Here is a 22,291-nt window from a genome sequence, read left to right on the forward strand (position 1 = left end):
TCACAAAAATGAAGTTTAAAAAAACAGAGGAGTACTTAGCATAGTGCCTGGTGGCAGCCATGGTAATGGTGATGGCCATTCCACAGCTCTAAGCAGATGATTCATTGCAGAAATGCAGCCTAGAGATATCTGGGGTGTGACCACAGTCTCTCCTCTCTTCCCTTCGTTCTATATGGTGCATGTTGACCTATCAGAGAATCTTTGCATTTTCAAGATGGAAAGGGTTTCAAGATTCTCTGGTGTAACACTTTTATTTTAAGGATGAAGAAACCAAGCCTCAGAGAGAGCACATAACCAGTCCAAGGTTATCCAGAGGATTGGGGCTGAATCTAGGGCCTCTTTCAAAACATCATAGGACTAAGTTTTCTAAAATTCTGCTTTCACCCCATCACTGCTCTGCTCAGAAACTGTAATGAGGGGCTGACCCCGTGGCCGAGTGGTTAAGTTTGTGCGCTCTGCTCCGGCAGCCCAGGGTTTTGCTGGTTGGATCCTGGGCGCAGACATGGCATCACTCATCAGGCCATGCTGAGGTGGCATCCCACATTGCACAGCCAGAAGGACCTACAGCTGGAATATACAACTATGTATTGAGGGGCTTAGGGGAGAAAATGGGGGGAAAAAAAAGATGATTGGCAACATGTCAGCTCAGGTGTCAATCTTTAAAAAAAAAAAAAGAAAAACTGTAATGATTTCTCAACCTGGCTAAGACTAATTGTGGTTTAAATCCCAACCAAACTTTCCAGCCTTATTTTCCACCTTCTCCTATGTGAATTCTCTACCCTAGCCAGATAGGTCTCTTCATTGACTCGAAATGCTCCTGCTTTCCAGACGCCACAACTTGCCAGTGCTGTGCTCCCTGTCTGAAGCGCCTTTCTCCTTCTTGTTCATTTATGGAATCTACCTACACATGGAGACAGAAGCACACCTAATCATACTTCCTCTAGGAAGTCTTTCCTGATTATTCAAGCTCACAGAGCTCTCTCCTTCCTCTGAACAAATTTAAAAATTTCTTGTAAAACTTCTGTATCGTAAATTTTACAAGCTTCTGTAAATTTCTGCTTCTTAAGAGAATAGGATGGTTCTGTGCTCCTCGAACAAAGGAAAGTGGACTAGAACAGAGCCAGTTCCTCATCCTGACTCTCCATTTCTGGAGAAAATTGGACAAAGGAACTTGGCCCTCCTTATTATCTCAGGGAAGCCCTGGGTGAGGATGCCATTGAGCCCTCCTGGAGCCAGGAGACTGCAGAAACTGCTCGGCCTGTTCCTACCCTGATGTTTACTTACTTGGCCTGGAGGCCCAGCGTGATGAAACCTGGCCCTGTTGCCGAGCACCTTGGGAGGCCTCACTCCAGGGTCCCTCTGTGCTCAGACAGTGGCCCTTTGTGGAACAGAGGAGCAGGACTGAAAGTGGAGCCGCTGGAAACTCTTCCCTCCCCCCTGCCTCCAGCTGCCTCCACCGGCAACTGTGGACCCTCCTAAGCCTGGGTGGCCTCTGTTTTAAGTCCATGGCTGGCAGGCGGCTGGTGGAGTGAGGTAGAGCCTCCAGGCAATTAGCTAGGCTGGGAGGGTGAGGAGGGGTCCAGCCAGGATGGCCTGCTGAAAGAGTGTCCCTTAAGTCAATAGAGGCTGCTTATAATGAAGATCTCCAAAGAGGAGACTGGGCCCCCTACAGGCTAGTTTGACACTTTCAACAACCCTGCCCCCACCAAATACACCCCTAAGACTTAGGGCTGGACGCTCTGATGTGGTTTGTCCCTTTTTTCCCTGTCTCATGGACCCTATACTCACTTGGCGGGAGTGGAGAGATTGGGAATCCTTAGGAGTAATCCTAAACCTGGTTGGGTAGGAATCAGGAGGAAGGGACTAGTGACCAAAGGAAGGAAGATAGTGTGGCGTAGGTGAAAGGGCACTCACTGTTCTCAGGGGCAAGAGGCCTAAGACTCCAGTTCCTGCTGAGCCGCTGACTTGCCAAATGACATTAGCTAGTTGCTTCCCTTTTCTGTGCCTCTTTTTCCCTAGCTGTGCCTCACTTTCCCAGCTGCAAAATTACAGAGGCAGAGTAGGTGAATGTGAAGGATTTTTACAGTTCTGATTTTTCATAATTCTGCAATCACAGAGAGAAAAGGGAAGAGCTGGGGGTGGGCTGGAGGTAGATAACTGACATGATGTTCTCTGTTGCTTCACCAGCAGTCGCTAGGCAGCCTTTTCTCTGCCTCCAGGATCCCCTCCCTGCTTCGTTTCTCCCCATCTCCTTTCCACCCCACTTTGAGGGCTTCTTGTGATGAGATCTAGAAGCTGTTTGATTTAGTTTGTCTTATCCCATATTCTGCCCTCAGTGGGAGGGGACTGGGCACAGAGCAGAAAGGCGGTCAGGAAATAAAAGAGAAAAATTAAGAGGTAAGGGTCTGATGGAGGGAAGTGTCAAAAGAGAGCTCAGGGAGAGCTGAGACGAAGGAGAAGGGAAGGAGAGATGGTGAAAGAGGGGTAGTAGGATGAAGAGGAGGAAAAAGTAAGGGTAAGATGAGATGAGGAGGGAGGAAAGTATGAAAGAAAGAAAAATAGGAAGAGAGACTGTGGGAGAAGTCTACAGCCTGGACAAACACACACAGGTGGGGACATCTCAGGGTATTCTAGGACAGCAAGTAGTTCAGTTTGGCTGGAGGTAAGAGTGTGTATAGGGGAGACAAAATTAGAACTGGATTGTAGAAGGTCTTGAATGCCAGGCTAACAACTTTGGACTTTATATCTACTATTTTCTGCTGCTCAAATCCCCTGTGATAAGCTGGGTGAGGCCCAGAGGAGCATTTTCATTCATCCACCCATTCAACAAGGGACTTATCCAACTCCGTATCCCCAGAGTATAACATAACGTCTGCACTTAACAGGCAGTCAGGAAATGCCTGTTGAAATCGAGTACTTGAAAAAAAAAAGCAGAACACTTGGAGAAAGCAGGGGCTGGGACAATCTCACAGAGAATATAAGAATAACCATAGCACAAGCGAGGAAGTGCTAGGCGCCCTAAGAGAAATATAGGTAAGAGTTATGCGAGATTAGAGGAAAGAGAGACAGCCATCCCCGCTACCTAGAGCAGGAGAGTCCCACAGAAGATTGTGATGGGCTCAGCTTAGGTCACATACCCAACCTTGAATTAATCCATGTGGCCAGGAAGATAGATCCCATTGGAGGATGTAGGGTTCTGTATTAGTGAAGAGCAAAGAGTTCTCCAAAGACAAGGAGGTGGGGTTATTACCAGAGAAGAGCAGCTGTCACAGTCCACTGTAGTGGAAAAAGTTGAGGCATGTACGGGGAGCAAGGAGTAGGGCAGGAAGCTGTACAAGATTGGTAGGAGTTGGAAATAGAGCTAGAGATGCACCACAGGGGGCCGCAAAGACATGCTAAGGAGTTTGGATTTATCTCTTGAACTGCAGAGGGCCCTTGTTGGAGCTGTGCTTTGGGAGAATTAATCAGGCCACCAAAGTATAGAATGGACAGGAGGCCAAAAGACCAGGCACTGAAGGAAAATTATTCCAGTGTATTCTCTGAAAACCCATGTGGAAGATTCTTCACCCACATCAGTGTGCTTTACATTGTAACTTGGTTTGTTTTTTGTTCTGCCAATTCTAGGTCAGAGAGGGTCACACCTCTGCCAAAAGGGTCCAGGGCTGCACCCACTTCACCTGGGAAATGAATGCTCCAGTAATTTACAAGGGCAGGTGAAAGCTTGTAAAGTGTTGGCTCTTTGAAGATTGGTGGGCAGTTTCTAGCCAAACTTCTGGATAGTGGCAGTATCAGCAGCCCCCTGACGTAACGATGGGAGAAGCAGTTCCAAGGGACCTTAAAAGGTGGCTTCAGGTTCTTGCTTTTGAGCAGGGGGTGGCTCAGGCCTGTAACCCAGAGTCAACTCTCTCCTTGCTCCAGATATCTCCACAAAGGAAGACCCCATAGCATGGCCTAGTAGGGAGCATAAGACTCTAGAGTCAGACATCGCTGGCCTTGGTTCTCAGCTGTGCTACCTCCTGGCTCTGGGACTTTGAGTAAGTTATGTAAGTTATCTGAGCCCTTATTTCTCTGTCTGAAAATAGAGGGTGGTAATACCAAGCACACAGAATCATTACAAAGGTTGAATACGCTAATGCTAAAAAGCACTTGGCACAGCGCCACACAGGCCACAGGCACTGGGCAAATGTGAATTCCTATTCATTTTTTAGTAACAGAGCTATGCGCTGTTAAAGCCGGAGGGGTTTTAAAAATTACTAATCCAATCCTCTCATTCTACATTGGTGAGAGGACTCCTTATAGCTAATCTAAGTCTCTCCAGTTGCAATATCTGCTGATTCTGTCCACACTAGAAGCAGAGAACTGACATCCCTCCTCTGCTCTAAGCTACTCAAATCCTATATGAGTTCTAAACTAGTCCCTAAAAGGATATTTTGATTCCTCCATTTTTTCCCCAAGAACTTTTGCCCATCATTTGCTCTTTGCTCTGCCAAAGATGTACTCAGTTAGTGTACCGTACTCAACGTGGTCAGGAATGTGTGGGAGGATTATAGGCAAATCTTAAACAAATTCGCCAATCTTGGAATATCTGAAGGAAATTGGTCATAATTATTCTTGGATAAGCTAATAAATAAGTATAATTATCCATATTTTTTTTTACTCTGCTTAATTTTTTGGGGAATACAAATTGTTATTTTGATTGTGGCAAAACATACATAAAATTTACTATTTTAACCATTTTTAGGTGTACAATTCAGTGGCGTTAAGTACATTCACAATGTTGTATAACCAGCACTACTATTTCCAGAGCTTTTTCATCATCCCAAACAGAAATTCTGTACCCATTAAACAACAACCATCTGCCTGCCAGTCCCTGGTAACTTCTATTCTGCTTTCGTCTCTATTAATTTGCCTGTTCTAGAGACCTCATATAATATTTATCATAGAATATTTATCCTTTTGTATCAGTTTTTTTCACTTAGTATAATGTTTTTAAGGTTCATCATGTTGTAGCCGTATCAGAATTTCATTCCTTCTTATGGCTGAATAATATTCCATTGAGTGGATATACCACATGTTGTTTACCCCTTCATCTATCGATGGACACTTGGGTTGTTGCCACCTTTTGCGTATTGTGAGTAATCCTGCTAAGAACATCAGAGTACAAATATCAGTGTTTTATCCAATCTATAGTGCCCTCCTCAAGATTTCGGGTCCTAATCTCTGGAATCTGTTAATTTGTGTGACAAAGATTTTTGCAGATGTGATTAAGAATTTTGAGATGGAGAGATGATCCTGGATTCTCAGGGTGGGCCCTAAATGCAATCCTTATAAAAGGGAGACAAGGAGATTTGACTATCACAGAAGAGAAGAAGGAAATGTAACTACAGAGGCAGAGATTAGAGTGATGCAGTCACAAGCCAAGGGATGCCAATAGCTGCCAGAAGCTGGAAGAGACAAAGGACAGATTCTCCCCTCCAGCCCCTGGAGAAGCACAGCCCGGTGATTGATTTAAGATTACAGGCCTGCAGAAATGTGAGAGAATAAATGTGTGTTGTTTTAAGCCACCAAGTTTGTGGTAATTTGTTATAACAGCCACAGGTCTCTCTAAAAGGTGCGTTGAGCCACCATGAGGGAATGAGAGAGTCCAGTTTTCTACATCTTCACCAATACTTGGCATTGTAAGACATTTTCTTTGCCAAATTGAACTGCAATTTTTGTTTCCCTAATTACTAGCGAGGCAGACCATTTTCATATGCTTATTGGCCATTCATATTTCTTCTATGAATTTCTTTTTCATAGTCTTTGTCCATTTTTCCAATCTAGATTGTTATGAATTCTTTATATATTTTAGATTCTCATACTTTGTCAGCCAAAAGCATTTCAGAGATTTTTCTCCCAGTGAGTGGCTTATCTTTTCGCTTTCTTTATGGAATTTTTTGATGCATAGAAGTTCTACATTTAATGGAATTGACTATATCAGTTCTTTTCATTTTTTAAATTTGTGTGACGGTTAATTTTATGCATCATTTTGACTGGGCCATAGAGTGCCCAGATATTTGGTTAAACATTGTTCCAGGTGTGTCTGTGAGAGTATTTCTGGATGAGATTAACAGTTGAATTGGTAGACTGAGTAAAGCAAATTGCCATCCCCAATGTGCAACCTCATTCAGTCCATTGGAGGCCTGAATGGAACAAAAAAACAGAGTAAGGGAGAATTTGCTCTCTCTGCCTGAGAGTCTTCCACCTGGCACATCCACCTTCTCCTGCCTGTGGACTTAGACTTGAACTGGCCCTTACACCATCAGCTCTCCTGGGTCTCCAGCTTGCCAATCCAGATCTTGGGACTTCTCAGCCTTCATAACCGTGTGAGCTAATTCCTTACAATAAATCTATCTACTGATTTATTTATATAGAGATAGAGATAATCTTATTGGTTCTGTTTCTCTGGAGAATCCAGACTAAGACAATTTGTGATTTTTGTGTCTTGTTTAAGGAATCCTTCCCTACCCGAGGTCCTAAAGATGATCTTCTTTAGTTACTTCTAAGGATTTTAAAGTTTTGCATTTTTGTTTGTTTTTTGAGAAAGATTAGCCTCAAGCTAACATCCACTGCCAATCCTTCTCTTTTTGCTGAGGAAGACTGGCCCTGAGCTAACATCTGTGCCCATCTTCCTCCATTTTTTATATATGTGGGACGCCTACCACAGCATGGCTTGATAAGTGGTGCGTGGGTCTGCACCCGGGATCCGAACCAGTGAGCCCTGGGCCGCTGAAGCAGAGTGTGCAAACTTAACCACTGCATCACCAGCTGGCCCCTGCTTTTTGAATTTAGGTCTTAAATCTAACTGAAGGTTATTTTTGTGTATGCTATGAGGTAGAAATCTCATTTTATTTTTTTCCAAATGAATAACCAATTGTTCAGTCTCATTTTTAAAGTAATCCATCTGTATTAATTTCCTAGCGCTGTCATAACAAATTACCACAAACCAGGTGTCTTAAAACAACAGAAATTTATTCTCTCACAGTTCATGAGGCCAGAAGTCCAAAATCAAGATGTTGGAAGAATTGGTTTCTTCTGGAGACTCTGAGAGAGAAAACATCCCATGCTTCTCTCCTAGCTTCTGGTGGTTACCAGCAATCCTTGGTGTTCCTTGGCTTGTAGACAGCTCACTCTAGTCTCTGCCTCCATCTTCACATCACCTTCTCTGTGTCTCTGTATGTCTTCTCCTTTTCTTATAAGGACACCAGTCATTGGACGTAGGGTCCATTTTAAATACAGGATGAGTTAATCTTGAGATCCCTCACTAACCACATCTTCAAAGGCTCTATGTCCAGATAAGGTCATATTCTGAGGTTCTACGTGGACATGAATTTTTTGGGGGGACACTATTCAGCCCACTACATCACCCTTTGCTACTCTTTTGCCAATGTCATTTCTGTCATATGTCAAATTTCCACTTATGTGTGAGCAGAGTGATCATTTTATAATACAAGTCCCTGATGAAATAGTTTTACATTTTTCATGAGATTTTTGTTTAATCCTCACAACAGTTCTATGAGGTAGGTACTACTAAAACCAGTGTTATGCTAAGTTATAATGTGATAACAAACAATCCCCAAATGTCAGTGGCTTATAACAACAAAGTTTTCTCCCTCACGTTACACATCAGTAGCTGTGGGACAGCTGTGGGTTGGCTGCAGCTCTGTTCTATGTGTCTTTTCACTCCAGGATCCAGGCTGAAGGCACAGCCCTTATCTAGAACACACCATTCCAGTGGCAGAGATAAAAAAGTACGATTTTAGACTGAAACATGCAATGGCTCTCCAAGTTTCTGCTAAGAACTGGCATATATCTCTCTGGCTCAAATTTCATTGGCCAAAGTAAGTCATGTGGTCAAGCCTGACTCTGGGCTGGGGAAGTGTTGCTCCTTCTTCTGGAGGGAACTCAAGTCACATGGCAACTGGCTAGAATGTATAATCTTACTGGGAAGGCGGAGAGCAAATAAGAGGGAATACTAATATCTCTACTACAGAGGTTAAGTAACTTGCTCAAGGTCAAAAAGCTGAGAAGGGAAAGAGCCAGGATTCAAACTCAGGCAATCTTTCTCCAAAGCCATAGTGCATTCCATGGCTCCCTATTGCCTGCTAGATGGAATGCAAATATACTTAAGCTTCAGGGCTTCTGGGTGTTCATTCCTGCAGCTTGGAGTGCCCCTCTATCACTTCTGCTTGTTCAGCTCACTCTTTAAGACTCCACTCTGATCTCACTCCTTCATGAGCTTCTCTCCTTGGAATTAATCACCATGTGCCCCCATCACTCTTTATAAGTATATTTTACTTTATATTCATTGTCTTATTCCCTTTAAAGGCTGAGGGGACACTTTTATTTGTCATGTGTCCCCTCTGCCCCCAAGGCTTTGGACAGTGTTCCCTAAATGTTTGCAGTATTTTGAGATGAGATGAGTAGGGGGGTAGGAACCACAGTTGGGCCCTGCTCCTGGGGATGAGAACACTTGGCCTACTTTTCCACCCCTCTAAACTAAGCTTAGCACCTGGTGCTCTGGTGACTGGTAGGTCAGCTCCGCGTGACTGACTCACTTAGTAAGCCTTTAGCACCTCAAAGCCCTGGGCTGGGGTGTGGGTGCTGGAGGTGGGGGGAGATGAGGTGGGAATTAACTTTTACCTTTCAGAAGTCCTTCCCTTCCCCTGCCCCAGGCAAAGGACAAGTAAAAGTCCATCTCTAGGTGGGCTGGGCATCAGACCTAGGAGGATTGGGGAGGCCCTGGAAGGTGCAGGGGAAGGAGGAAAGCACTGCTGGGTCATGGGAGAGGAACAGAGAACAGGAAAGAGCACTGAACTGCACATTGAAAGACTTTATTAACTTGTCCAAGTGATTTAATTTAACCTCTCTGAGCTTCAGTTTCCCCAGCTGTAAATTGGAGACCATACTGATCTTGCCCTCCTCCCTAAGTTGTTGCTCAAATACATAGTAAAATGCTGGAAGCCTGGGGATGCAGCCTTGAAAGCACACAGACTTGTACTGGAATCCCCTCATAAGCTTTGCGACTGTGGGAAAACTGCATATCTCATCATAAGCCATGATGTCCTCGTTTATAAAATGGGGATAATAATAATAATAGCTACCTTCCAGGGTGAGAGAATTATGTAAGTAAAGTGCTTAGCACATGGTGCTCAATAATATTGGTGTTTTTATAAGAGAGGATGATACTTATTGTTTAAGGAAAGGATCACTCCAGGTGTCATTTGTGAATATTAAAAGGAGGGGGAAAGAGTCTATCTTTTCCAAGATCTGGTTGCTTCCTTTAGCCAAGTATGGGGTGTGGCTCAAAGGAATGAGGAAGCAGTTCATGAAGTGACAGCACACAGAACACTGTCTTCACAGATCTTGGGGGAGGGGACGAGAGGTTAGCTGACCCTCCCAAAAGATCAGAGGTCCTAGTCTGCTACTCCCACTCCTACAGATGCAGTCCACTGACTCCTTCTTGTCCCCTCCTACCAATCTAGTCACCAAGTCCTGGGGAAGCTGCCTTTGTAATAATAATGACAATAGTAATGAGACCAATGAGAGTGTTACTTTGAAGCTTATAAAGGCTATCTAACACACAATCCCAATTATCTTTCATAATTTCTCTCGTGTAAACAGAATCCAGGTTTAGAAGGGACTTGGAGATTATTCTGCATTCACGGATGGGGAAACTGAATTCCGGAGAAGAGAAGGGATTTATCTGAGGCCACAAATAAGTTAATGGCAGAAGCAGGACTGGAACCTGTAGCTCCTGACCCCCAGCCCAGTGCCAGTGCTCCTGTCATGACACACCTGTCCTTCATTTTTTCATTCCCACTGCCACCCAGCCTATTCTCTCATCTCCTGGACCACCTCAGTGGTTCCTAACTGGTCCTCCCTGCCTCTGATCCCTCCACATCATTTTGTTCCATACATTCAGCCAGATAATTGTCTGGAAGCACAGCCTTGATCTTGTCTTTCCTTTCCTAATAAAACTGCCCATTTTTCAACTTCAAGGATCATCTGGTTCCTGGTTCAGCCTCCAAATGAAGGCCCAATCTTTCTTTGAATGTATTTATTGGTAGAGAGCTCATCACTCCAAGGTGGTCCATTCCATTCTGTACAGCTTTGAATGTTAGAGAGTTCTTTATAGCAAGCTGAAGTTGTCCTCCTGGATGTCCACCCACTGGAGCTGAGTGGAATTCTTTCATATCCATTCGCCAGCTAATCAATTTTTGTAGTTAATGTTTAATGTGGGCCAGGTCCTGGGAGGACTAGGTGCTGAGGGGAAGAGAAAGAGGAATTAGACGTGGATCCTTCCCTCAGAGAGTGTGGCGTAGGGGTGCAGAGTTTTTTGTTTTCTTTATTAGACCTAGATAATAGGAAACAAATCAAATACCCTTTCTGTATGACAGCCCTGCAGCTGTCTGGAGACAGCCACTATATCTCCCTTATGCTTTCCCTTCTTTGAGCTATTTAAATCATTCCCCACACAACATGGCATCCAGGTCCTCAGCATTCTTGTCTCCTCCTCTAGACTTGCCCCAGTGTGACAGTGTCCCTCTCAGAATGAAGGGCCCAAAGCCGCCCTCTATGGTCCAGCTGTGATCTGCCCAGGGCAGCACAGAGCCTCTAATGGAGGCTAACCAGAGTGGGTCTAACAGCAGCTAGAACACACAGGTCTAACCTCTAGTTTCTCTTGATACAGTACATCTTGTTCACTTTTTCCTCTCTTTCTTCCTTTTTTCCTTTCCTCCTCCCCTGCCTTCCTTCCTTCCTTTTTTGCAACCAGGTTGCATTGTTGAGATTGAGGTCAACTCAAACCTTTAAGTCATTTTCACTGAAACTACTCTTAATCTAGATTCTTTCTATTGCGTATTTTGGGCACTTCGTCATTTGGAACTGCACTGTCCATCATGGCAGCCACCAGCCCTATGTGGCAATTTACATCTAAAGAACTTAAAATTAAATAAAATTAAAATTTTATCTTCTCAGTTGTACTAGCCACATTTCAAGTGCTCAAAAGCCATAGGTGGCTAGTGGCTACTGTATCAGACAACGCAGATTCAGGGCACTTCCATCATCACAGAAAGTTCTATGGGACTGCTCTGGTTTGGACTGAAGGGCAAGAGTTTCCATTTATTCAGTGTGGCACCTCATCTTGTTAGTTCCACCTCAGCCCCAAGGCAGCTGAGATCTTTTGGAAACTAAATTGGTTTCCGCAGTGTTGTCCCTCCCAACTTCATGACAGCTGTAGATATGATTAGCATTTCATGCCTTCCTCTGCTTCATCTAAACCCACTGATAAAAATGCCCAGCAGAGCAGAGAGGGCTGCAGCCAAGCCCTGCACATGGCCCTCGGCACTCTGGCATTATGTGGCAGTCATGCAGTAGTTTAACAAATTAGGCCTACATACTAGGCCCTGTGCACTGGGCACTGGGTACACAGAGGGAGACAGAAGACAGCAAGTAAAGAGTCCTGCTATGGTTGGCATTCCAGGGGTTCAAATGCTTTTGCCTCACATTCAAGACTGCTTCTCTCTGGCCTGTGGGAGCTAAAATACAGGCTTGGAAATCAGCTTCTTGGATTTGGATCCCGGCTCTGCCACTTTACTGTTGTAATGTCTTTGTGTTTGTTTCCTAATGTACAGAGTGGGGATGAGAATAATCTCTTCCCCACAGTGTTATTGCGGGATAACTAACTCATTGAGTTGGTGCAAGTAAAGCTCTTAGAACAGTGCCTGGAATATAGTCAGTGCCCCAAACACAATAGTTATCATTAGTTCTCATTATTTTCATTTTTCCTCCAGGACAAGCCATGATCAGTCCTGCTTTGGGGCCTCATCTCCCTCAGTTCTGCCCTCTGTTAGTTTGTGGAGGTCCCTGGAGGCCCAAACTAGGCCTCCCCTCTTGATTTGTTGTGTTCTCAGCTGCTCATTTGGCACTGAGTGTCCTATACTGGAGGGAGGAGCCCAGCGAAGAACTGAATAATTGCTGGGCTTTATCTTGGCTCTGTGCCACCTGGTGGAGAGACCTAGGGCAAGCTTCTCATCTGCAAAATGGGGATAATCACAGCTGCCACAGAGGACGGTGGTTAGGGCTAAGTGAGACAGGTAGGTGAAAACTCCTGCACTGAGAGCCCTTTCCATGTGTCTTGACTTTCAGTAAAACTCCCAAAGTGCATGACTTGCTTCTTCCTCCACGTCTCTGTGCTTTATTTAGTGTCTAACAAAGGAGGCCAGGCTCATCATTCCTTGCTCTTCTGGAGGGCCTACCCCTGTCCTAGGAACCCTGGGGCAGGAATTCCCTAGGTTTCTTCATCTACGGAATGAGGACTCCTAATCTGTGCCCCAGCTTCTCCCCGCTGCTATCCCGGGCTTGCTGAATTTGGGTTCGTTCCTCCCTTCCCCAGCCTCAGTCTATCCTCAAAGTAGGACCTGAAGGGGCACCTATAAGGGCTGCAGTGGTTATAACTCTAATTTAGAAAAGCTCTTTCCTTTGGGCACGCCTGCGCCTGTGGAGGGGCCAGCCCTTGGAGAGCCCCCAGAGGGTCCAGAGGTATTCCCACCCGAGAGGGGGCTGGCACGCGTGGCGCGATCTTCCGCGAGCTCGGGCCGCGGGAACAATGGGCGGGCGGCGGGGCGGCGGGTGGGCGTCGGCCAGGTCCGGACCGAGGTAGAGGAGGCCGGCGAGCTGGGCGCCTGGCCGTGGGGTTAGCCCGGGGCACCGGGCCGAGAGCCGAGGCGTCGGAGCCAAGGAAGACCGAAGTCGGCGCTGGCCGGGACCTGGGAGGAGGCGGGGGCGGGGCCCGAGCCCACCCGGCTAGGACAGGGAGGGCGAGGAGGCCCGGCGTGGGGTCTCCTATCCCTCGCCCCGCGCTCGCTCCCGGCCTCTGAGCTCCCGGGCGCTCAGGTAGGCGCCGGGCGCGGGCCCCACGTGGGGGAGCGGGCGGCGAGCCACGAGCGCCAGGCAGGCTCGCGGGGCTCAGCCCCCTCCTCCCCTCCCCTCCCCGGGGGCCGGCGCGGCTCCTCCCGACGCGCGGCCCCGGCTCCGGCGGCTCCCGCGGCGGCGGCGCTCCCCTGGCTGCTCGCTCGCTCGCTCGCCCGTGGCTGCCGGGGCGGCCGGGATCGCCACCGCCTCCTCGCCGGGGGCCGGCCGGGGCGGGGCGGAGGGGGGAGACCGCGAGGGGGGCGGGCGGGGAGGGGGCTGCGCGCCGTGGGAGGGAGCGAGCGAGCGAGCGGGGCATTTCTGCGCAGCTCGAGCGCGCCTCGGAGCCCCCCGGGCGGCCGGACGCACCGACCGAGGACAGACAGTGCCTGGAAGCCGCGCCGCCGCCGCCAGGTTAGCCGCCCGCCTCCGGGCCCCGGGCCCCCGCCGCGTCTGAGCTCGTGTGTGTGTGTGTGTGTGTGTGTGTGTGTGTGTGTGTGTGTGTGTGTAAGCACCGAGGGCTCCGAGCTCGGTCCCACGTCCTCGAGCCCTGACAGGCCGGCGGGCAGGCTCCGGGGGGCGGGGGGGGGGGGGGGGGTCTGGACACCACCCGGGCGGGGAGCGGGCGCCGGAGCCAGGAGCCCCGGGCCTCGGTTCGTGCGTCTCAGTACTGGCGCCGGTACGTGTGTCGGGGTCCACGTCTCGGGTGTGTGTTGGGTGTGAGCGCGCGTGTGCCCGTGGGTCCGTGCAAGTGGATGCTCGGTGTGCGCGCGCCTGCGTGTGTACACCGGGTGTGCATCTGTGTGTGTGTGTGAGTGAGTGAGGGTGTGTGCTCTGTATTTCTTCGCTCGTCTGGACTGGGTGATGTGTGTGTCTGGGTGAGGGTGTGTGTGTCTGCGTGTGTCTATCCGTGAATGTGTCTCTGAGAGGGTGTGTCTGAATGTGTAGCTGAGTGTGTACATCTGGATGAGGGTGTGTGCCAGTGGCTTTGCTTGTGGCTGGAGCCCTTGGCGGGGGGTGTGTGTGTGTGTTTGTCGCTGTGTGAGGGTCAGTGTGACTCCCCGTGTGTGCGCGTGTGAGGGCGGGTGTGCACCCGCGTAGCCCCGCGTAGCCCCCTTGTGCGTGTGCGCGGCTTTGTTTCCGCACTGCCGGGAGGAAGGGGTGGGGGCGGCAGCCGAGGCGCTGCCATCGCCCGGAGCGGGGCACCTGGTCGGGGCAGTGGGTGGCGGCGGTGACAGGAGCGTCCCGCCGGGCCAGGAGGGGACTCCCTGCTGGCAAGTGGGCGGCCACACCCCGGGAGCCAGAGGGAGCTGGGCTGACAGCGGAGCCCGTCCTGGGCCGAGCTGGAGCGGAGGGCGTGTCCTGCCTGAAGCCTCTGTGGGAGCGTGGAGGAGTGGGTGCGCGTGGGTGTGGCTATGGATGTGGGTGTAGGGTGGTGGTGGTGGCGACCGTGGTCCCCAGGCTGGTGACCCAGTCGGTTCAGAGATCCACTTCCTGTCGCAGCCCCAGGGACCTTCGCCCAGAGCCAGACCGGGCCTGGCCAGGTCAGACACATTCCCACCCTCAGGCTTGCCAGCTCCAGTGGGTAGAGCCACACCTTAGGTGCCCTGAAATGAGGAGGGAAAGCCACGCTCTTAAAGGGCCAGCCCCCTCCCCCGCCAAGAAATCCCCTTTCAGGAGACCTCTACTTTGAGAGCATCTCTGGGTGTGTCTGTACCCCTTTCCCCGTGTATTGGTGCAGTGCATGCATTTCTACATCTGTAGTCTATGTGCATGTGTGTGTTCTTTCTGTGTATTTCTTGCGCATTTGGATGCATAGGTATGTTTTATCAATGAACAGTGAATAATGTATCTCTTGACATCTATGTGTGTTTTTTCATAAGTTCTGGTATATTTGTTTTTATGTACATATAGCTGTTTGTATATTAGTGAATCTGTGCATGTGGGTTTGCAAAAGAAGTGTCATTTTGCTGCCAGCTGGAATAGAATAGAAAAATTCTGTCCAGTGCCACTCTATTTTAGAAAAACTAGGTGAAAAGGTGGTTTGGAAATTTAGCCCCTGACTTTGTGGGTTTCAGATGCTGGTACTGGAATGTAGGTAGATTGCAGTTAGACTGGATACAAGGATAGAGAGAAACCAAGACTCTTATAGGAGGAAGTAATTATTCTGGAAGAAGGATATCCGAGTGCAAGAATTCTTCCTCCTCTTCTAGTTCTTCTTCCCTGTAGCTTCACCTCCCCCTCTGCTGCTGGGCTTGCCAGGATAAAGTGCCCAGGATTTGGAGTGTAAAGGGAGGGAGCTGGGAATGTGAAAGGAAGCAGGGTGGATGGGTGATAGGACTGGGGGCCAACAGCAGATTTCAGCAATTCTTAAAATGTTTCCCTGCTGAAGGCAGCAGAAGCTGGGAAAGCTGAGCTTGCTGTCCCCTTCCCCAAATCCCTTTCCCAGGACAGGAAAGGCTCTGGCCTGGAGCTCAGGAGCCTTGGAGTCTGGTCCAGGGTCTCCTTTTGACTTTGGTTAAACCTTTTATGTATTTACCTCGTCACTCAACACATTTTTATTGAGCCTTTCTTATGTAAGAGTCTAAACTCCCTAAGCCTCAGTTTCCCTGGCTGAGTGGCTAGTAGGTTGGAATCTGGGACTTTGAGGCCCCTTCCCTTGCTCAGTGTTACCCAGATTTAGGAATCCATCCTTCTAGCCCCTAAAGATCCTAGTTAGCCTTGGTCCCCACTCACCACTCCACCTTGTCCCCAGATACTCTAGTCTAGAGCAGTAGTTCTCAAAGTATGGCCACCCACCAGCAACAGCCGGGTCACCTGGGATGTTGTTAGAAATGCAAATTCTTGGGGCTCCCACCAGACCTACTGAATCAATAATTCTGGGACTGGGACCCAGCAGTCTATGTTTTAACAAACACAGGTGATTCTGATGCACTCTAGAACTCAAGAGAGGTGCAGACAGGGAGGAGGAACCTCCTGTAGGTTGACGCATCTGGAAAGCATCCCCTGCCCCCTCTGGCACACAAATCTGAAGTAGCCTGCAGCTCTAGCCTGGCATGTAGAGGTTCTGGTTTCAAGTCCCAGGTCTTCCCTGTGATCTTGGATAATCACTCCTTCACTGAATAATGCGATGACTCGTTGACAGTGTCTGCTCTGGGTCAGGTTCTGAGCAAGGAATCTCCCCGCTCTGCTCAGTTTCTCTACTTCTTACCTTGACCTACAAGACCTGCAGTATTGAGTCCCTGCCCACCTCTCTGGAAACTAGCTTCTCTGGCTTTCTTTTAGTGCATCCAGGCACCATGAGTGCTTTTGCCTCTGGGATTTTGCACATGCTGTTCCCTCTGTCTAGCACACTCTTCCCCTGCTTCTTATCTTGGTTAACTCCTATTCTTCAGATTTCAGTTTGAGAATCACTTTCTCGGGGGCCTTTACCAACTTCTTAGGATAAGTCAGCTTTTCCTGTTATGTGTTTGTAGAGCTCCCTGTATTTCATAGTGCTTCTGAGAGTTTGTAATTATGCATGAACTTGTTAATTGTTTGTCTGTCTCCCCTCACTGGATTGCAAATACCATCTGGGTGGGAACTTGCTTATCAGTCTTCCTAGTGCCCCCACATAATGCCTATCTTATGATTAGTGTTCAATACATTAGTTGAATGGATTACTTTATAAAATGGAAGGTGGCACTAAATGATACCCAAACTGTCCTCTCAGGCCCTGACATTGTAATATCTAAGCAGGCCTCAGATTTTTTTTTGAAGTACTATGGTCATGAGTCGCTTAACAACGAGGACATCTTCTGATAAATGTATTGTTAGGTGATTTTGTCCTTGTGCAAACATCATAGCGTGCACTTACACAAACCTAGATGGTATAACCTACTACACACCTAGGCTGTATGGTGCTGATCTTATGGGACCACCGTCGCATATGCGGTCCATCATTGACCAAAACCACCAGGACTGTAGATTTATTGCTACCAGCCATAGATTTGAGCCCCCATTGTGTGTCTGGGCTCTGCTCTAAGGGAGGCCAGAGAAAGCCCCTCAGGAGACACAATCTAGCTCATTTTCTGTGTCCTCTTGAATTAGGATCCTGCAAGAATGAGAAGAGGAAGGGCATTGAACAAGGAATCTAAAGATCTGGGTCCACGCGCTGTTACATGACCATAGGCGAATCACTGTTCCTCTTTTGCTTGTTTCCTCTCCTGTGAAATGAAGGTATTGGGATGGATAGTGTACCTAGTATTGGTTACTAGCACTGGCTCTAGGGTCATTCTGACTTTGCCACATTCTAGTTGGGTGGACTTTGGCAAGTGACTTCATCTGTTCATTTCCTCACCTGTAAAACAGGATCAATAACAGTATCTGTCTCATTGGCTTTTTTTAAAAATTGAGGTCACATTGGTTTATAACTTAGGTAAATTTCAGGTGTATAATCCTTATATTTCAACTTCTGTATAGATAGCAACATGGTCACCACCAAAGGTCTAGTTTCCATCCATTACCATACATATGTACCCCTTTACCCTTTTTGCTCTCCTGCTCCCATTTCACCTGGTAACCACCAATCTGTTCTCACAGGGTTGTTTTGAGAATGAAATGAGGTAACATACATATTATGCTCTGTGCAGTGCTGGGCACATAGTAAACATTTGGTAAATGTTAGCAATTATTACTATTATGGCTACTCTACAATTTAACCTTCTTGAATGCATTTGTGCTGGACCCTAGGCCTACAGAAACAGAAATGAATACAACAGTGTTCGCTGGCTGGGTGTGGGGGCAGATATGCAAAGATACACAATGTACAAGGTGCTAGGGTGTGGCTGTTCATGGAGGAAAAAGGCTTCATGGAGGAGAAAGATGGTAGTCGGGTTGGATTTTATCTTTCAGGTATTTGGAGCAGTATGTGCAAAGGCATCATGGCTTATTAGGGGAAGTCCATATAGTTCCGTGTGGTTGGAGCAGAAGGTGGTGAGTGGTGGGGACAGGTGGGGCAAGTGGCTGGAGATAAGGCCTGAGAGGAGGTTGGGGCCCCATCTGATACAGGCTGAAGATCTTGACTGAGTCCTACAGGTGGTAGGGAGCTAGGGAAGAGGATTAAGCTAACCAGGAAGGATCAGATTTGCATTTCAAAAATATAGCTCTCCAGATGGTGATAGAGGATGGTCTGGGTGGAGGGGGAGCATTGAGACTGGGCTCAGAGGGTGCTTGTTTGTGTGATGGAAGGGCCCAGTGGGGCGGATAGAGACCTAGAACATGGAAGAAGCACAACTGATGGAGTTCAGGCTAGCCTGGGCCACCAAGATGGGGAGACGAGAATGACTTCTCATGGGCCCCCAGGTCCTCTTTAACCTTCAAGGCTGCCTAATGCATGGAAATCTGAAAATTGGAATTTAAGAGTCTCAGGTCTCCTACTCAATGGATGCACAATGTATTAATTTCCCAGGGCTGCTTAACGAAGTACTACAATCTGGGTGGCTTAAAGCAGAAATGTATTCTCTTACAATTCTACAGCTAGAAGTCAGAAACTAAGGTGTTGGCAAGGTTGATTCCTTCTGAAGGCTCTGAGGGGGAGGCTTTTGCATGCCTCTCTCCTAGCTTCTGGTGGTTGCCAGCAATCCTGGGTGTTCCTTGCCTTGCAGCTGCATCTTCCTCTGTCATCACATGGCCTTTTCCTCTTTCTCCCTGTGTGTCTCAGTTTCCTCTCCTCTTCTTATAAGGACACCAGTCATATAGGATTTAGGACCCACCCTAATCCAGTATGACTTCATTTTATTTTAACTAATTACATCTGCAAAGACTATTTCCAAATAAGGTCGCATTCTGAGGTTCTGGATCGACATGAATTTGGGGGGACACCATTCAACCCAGTACATACAGGAAGATGGAAAAGAGTGCAGGGCTTAAAGCCCAGGTCCAAATCCAGGCTTTGCAGTAGAACAGCTGTGAGCCTTAGGATAGATTTGTTACTTTTTCTCAGCCTCAGTTTCCTCTTCTGTGAAATGGGGGCAGTAGCACCCACGGTGCTTGTTGTGCTGGTGAGACTTGGTCAAGATAACAGATGTGAGGAAACCCTAGTGAGGTGGCACAGGGCAGGCACCCAGTAATTATCACTTCCTCTTCGGCTCCTCCTTCTCTGCACTTAGTAGCTGGGAAAAGTCACTTTTATCTTGTTTCACTTTCCTCTTCTGCCAAATGTGAATAATCATCATCAGCTCTACCTGCCTCACTAGATTGTGAATCCTGGGGGATAATGAGAAAGCTCTTTGTAAATTGCTTAAGAGTTTGTTGCTGTGATTTTTAATTATAATCGTCATCTTCATAATAACCCTTGGCCGTTGCCACATCCATTGCATTCTCAGCAGAGCGCAGCCCAGCCCACTCTTCTCCTGAGGCAAGTCCTCTTTGCCCCTTTGCTCAGAAGTATCCTGCGAGGCGTAGCTGCTGTCAGAGTTGGGAGAACCTTAGGGATGGTCCTTGCCCTCCATTGCCCTCGTTAGCCAGAGGAGGGGAACATGCTCTGAGAGAAGTGATATCCCGAAGGTCACACAGCTGGTCAGTGGCAATTGGAACGCCTTGTTTGTGGCTCCTCTTTACAGTCTGAACAGTGCTTTTTTCCTAGTTGCAACTTTACCCCCAGAAGCAGGAGCTTGGGGCAGGTAGAGGCCTGGAGAGAGCTCTGCACAGGGCCCAGAGATGAGGACCCAGCAGAGAAGAGTCCTGCTGAGTCAGGATCAGAATCTCAGGCGAGGCTGGTCCCTGAGTCCTGAGTGAGTGGGCAGTGCCTCCGCAGGCTGAATGGGCAGGTTGTTTTGTTCTCAGCCTGGCTCTGGCCATCTCTGCCTGCACCAGCGGGAGGAGGCCACCACAGGCGGGCAGCAGCAGCATGAGGAGCCAGAGCCTGGAGGTAACTCAAGGCTTCAATGTCCCTATTGACAGCCAGGGTGGTGCTTCTCAGCAGGCTGTGTCCCTCTAAGCCTTGCCTTGGCGGGCCTAGGGAAGGCTCTGGAAAGGAGAGAAGGCATATCCTGTCTTGGCCGTTTCCCTGAAGTCATCTTCCTTCCCCCAGGCTGGGGGAGTCAGGCTCCTCCTCACTCCTTGCTTACCTTCCTCCCTTCTCTTCTCAGCGCGCCCCTCCTGCCTTCCGGTCCTCCCTCTCCCATCTTCTCTCCAGATTAAACATCTTAAGGATAAAGCCTCCAGACCCAGTTCAGTGAGTGGTTTTGGGGTTGCTTGGGGCCACATAAGAATTAAAAAGCCTAGAATCTTCCTCGTCAGAGCTCCCTCTGGTGACTGATAATCAACTGCGTACTTATTGGCTCACCATGTGCCAGGCCCCGTGCTAAGCGCTTTACGTGCCTATGTCTTTTAATTCTTGCAACTACCTAGCTAGGCAGAGATTACCCCATTTTATTAAAGGAGGCTAAGTAACTCGCCCAAGGCCTACCCAGTCCTCAGCCAGCAAGTGGCACAACTAGGATTTTAAGTCTGGATCTATCCAAAGCCCATGGGTGCTCTTGAGTCTTTCCTATACTGCCCCAGGTGGGGCCTTTGAGAACATTTAGGGCTTCACAGAGGGGCACACATTTGCTCAAATTCAGAGAAGAAATTCTTGGCTCAGAGAACAGGGTCTCTAATCCAGGTCTCCTGCCTCCCAGACCTGTGCTGTCACCCTCTCAGGGACTGGCCTTCCTACAGTGTTCGCCCTGGGCTGGCCAAGGCTCTGAGCCCATCTGGTCCTAGGCACTGCCCACCTGTGGGAGAGACTTGCATCAGGGACAAGTGACAGGGCAGGTCTGAAGGCATGTGAGTTTTTCCTAGATATTGTTGTCACTGACCACCTTAGTTTTTCATTGATTATCTTGAGTCTTCCAGTTAAATAAGCTTATTATCTGCAAAGAGTGATCATTTCATCTCAGAAGGGTGCTTGGGGGCTTGGAGATCCCCTGTCAGGTTCAGTGATGGGTGGAGGCAAGGGAGGCAGAGGCTGGACCCGGGTTCAGGAGGACACTTGTGCTAGAAAGGAAAAGGAAGGAAGCCAGAGCTGGCCGAGGGCCAGAGTGCGACAGTCTAGCGAGAGGAAAGGAGCCTTTAAGCTGGAGTTGATAGGAAACCTCTCTTACCCCAAGTTGCGCCCAGGAGTCCAGACTCCCTCCCAGGCAGGGCTGCTGATCTCGAGTGGCACTTCAGAATCGGAGCAGCTGCAGTCGGCTTGCTGGGCCTCCACCCACCCCCACGATGACCATAACCATGGTCAGCTTGAGCAGGTGGCTCAACCAGAAGGGACCTTGATTAACGAGCAGTGGCTTAAAACTTCTAATCAGAGAGCCCTCTCTTCATAGGCAAGGAAGCAGAAATTTAATACATGAAACAGTTAAAAGGAGAGCAGCTTAGCGCCCCATCCCTGCCCCCATCTCTGAGGGTTCCCTAAGGCAGAGCTTCTCAAACTTTGCTCCCCTGACAGCAGCAAAGGGGAGCTTGCTAAAGACTCTCTCTTCCAGGGCTCACCCCAGAGAGTCAAACTCGGATGCTCCATGGGAGGGTGGGATCGATGGCGGTACCCTGGAATCAGCGTGTTTTAACAGGCTCCCTGTTGAGGTGACTGGGACACAGAAGATTCTCAGATTGCCCTTGGAGAGTGCTGGTCTCGGATGTTCATGAACCTCTGAAACAGCATGCACAATTTTGAGAGTGGGCCTTGTCCTCGGGGAGGATCCATAGGCATCAGCTGAGTCTTTGAGTCACAACCCATAAAAGTTCAGAACCGCCGTCTTCAGGGATGTTTTATAGAGTGGGAGCCTAAGGACTGGAGAAGGGTCACCAGCTAATGACAGAGTCAGGCATCAAGACAGATCTCTCCTGCCTCTCAGCACATTGCTGGTTTTGAGTGAAGATGCAGAGAGACTGTGGACCAGTCCCTCCCCCTGTCTGGGACTCACTTTTCCCAGCTGTGAAATGGGGGTTAGATAGGATAAGCCCAAGGTCCTGTGTAGCTTTGATCTGTGGTTCTGAAAGCCAGAACCCAGTTTACATTCTTTGCCCTTTTTCTTGCTGCCTCCTCAGCTTCACCCGCTTCTGGCGAGTCCACCCCCTCCCTTTAGCATCTCCCATCTTCAGAGATTCCGTACTGAGCCCGGATTCTAACCCCTCAAGTCCCTCCTGTCAAACCACATGCCTAGGTGCTCAGTCCTTTCTCTCTTTCCACGCCCACTCACCATAAATGAACCAGGTGCCTGTGAATCTGGGGACACTCACGATAGCCATCTTCAGGGCTGGACCACTGAGGCCAGTGCCAAGGTGGGGGAGTGCTTGGAGAATGTGTTTCCTGGCGCTCCTG

General features: G+C 48.6%; 1 protein-coding gene across 11 annotated transcripts in view; it reads left to right on the plus strand.

Annotated features, from left to right (window-relative positions):
- Positions 1-12,771: 12,771 nt before the first annotated feature.
- EPB41L1 (erythrocyte membrane protein band 4.1 like 1) overlaps positions 12,772-22,291 on the plus strand; it is a 117,509-nt gene continuing 107,989 nt past the window's right edge. For 4 of the 11 annotated variants that reach the window (XM_070485861.1, XM_070485868.1, XM_070485862.1 and 1 more), the window contains exon 1: positions 13,214-13,365. The gene's annotated coding sequence lies outside the window, so the exon portion shown is untranslated. Of the gene's footprint in view, positions 12,937-13,209; positions 13,366-22,291 lie in introns of those variants that run through there. The other 7 variants (XM_070485842.1, XM_070485845.1, XM_070485866.1 and 4 more) reach the window with 6 other exon arrangements.

This window comes from Equus asinus, chromosome 15 (genome assembly GCF_041296235.1).
Source record: "Equus asinus isolate D_3611 breed Donkey chromosome 15, EquAss-T2T_v2, whole genome shotgun sequence".
NCBI lineage: Eukaryota > Metazoa > Chordata > Mammalia > Perissodactyla > Equidae > Equus > Equus asinus.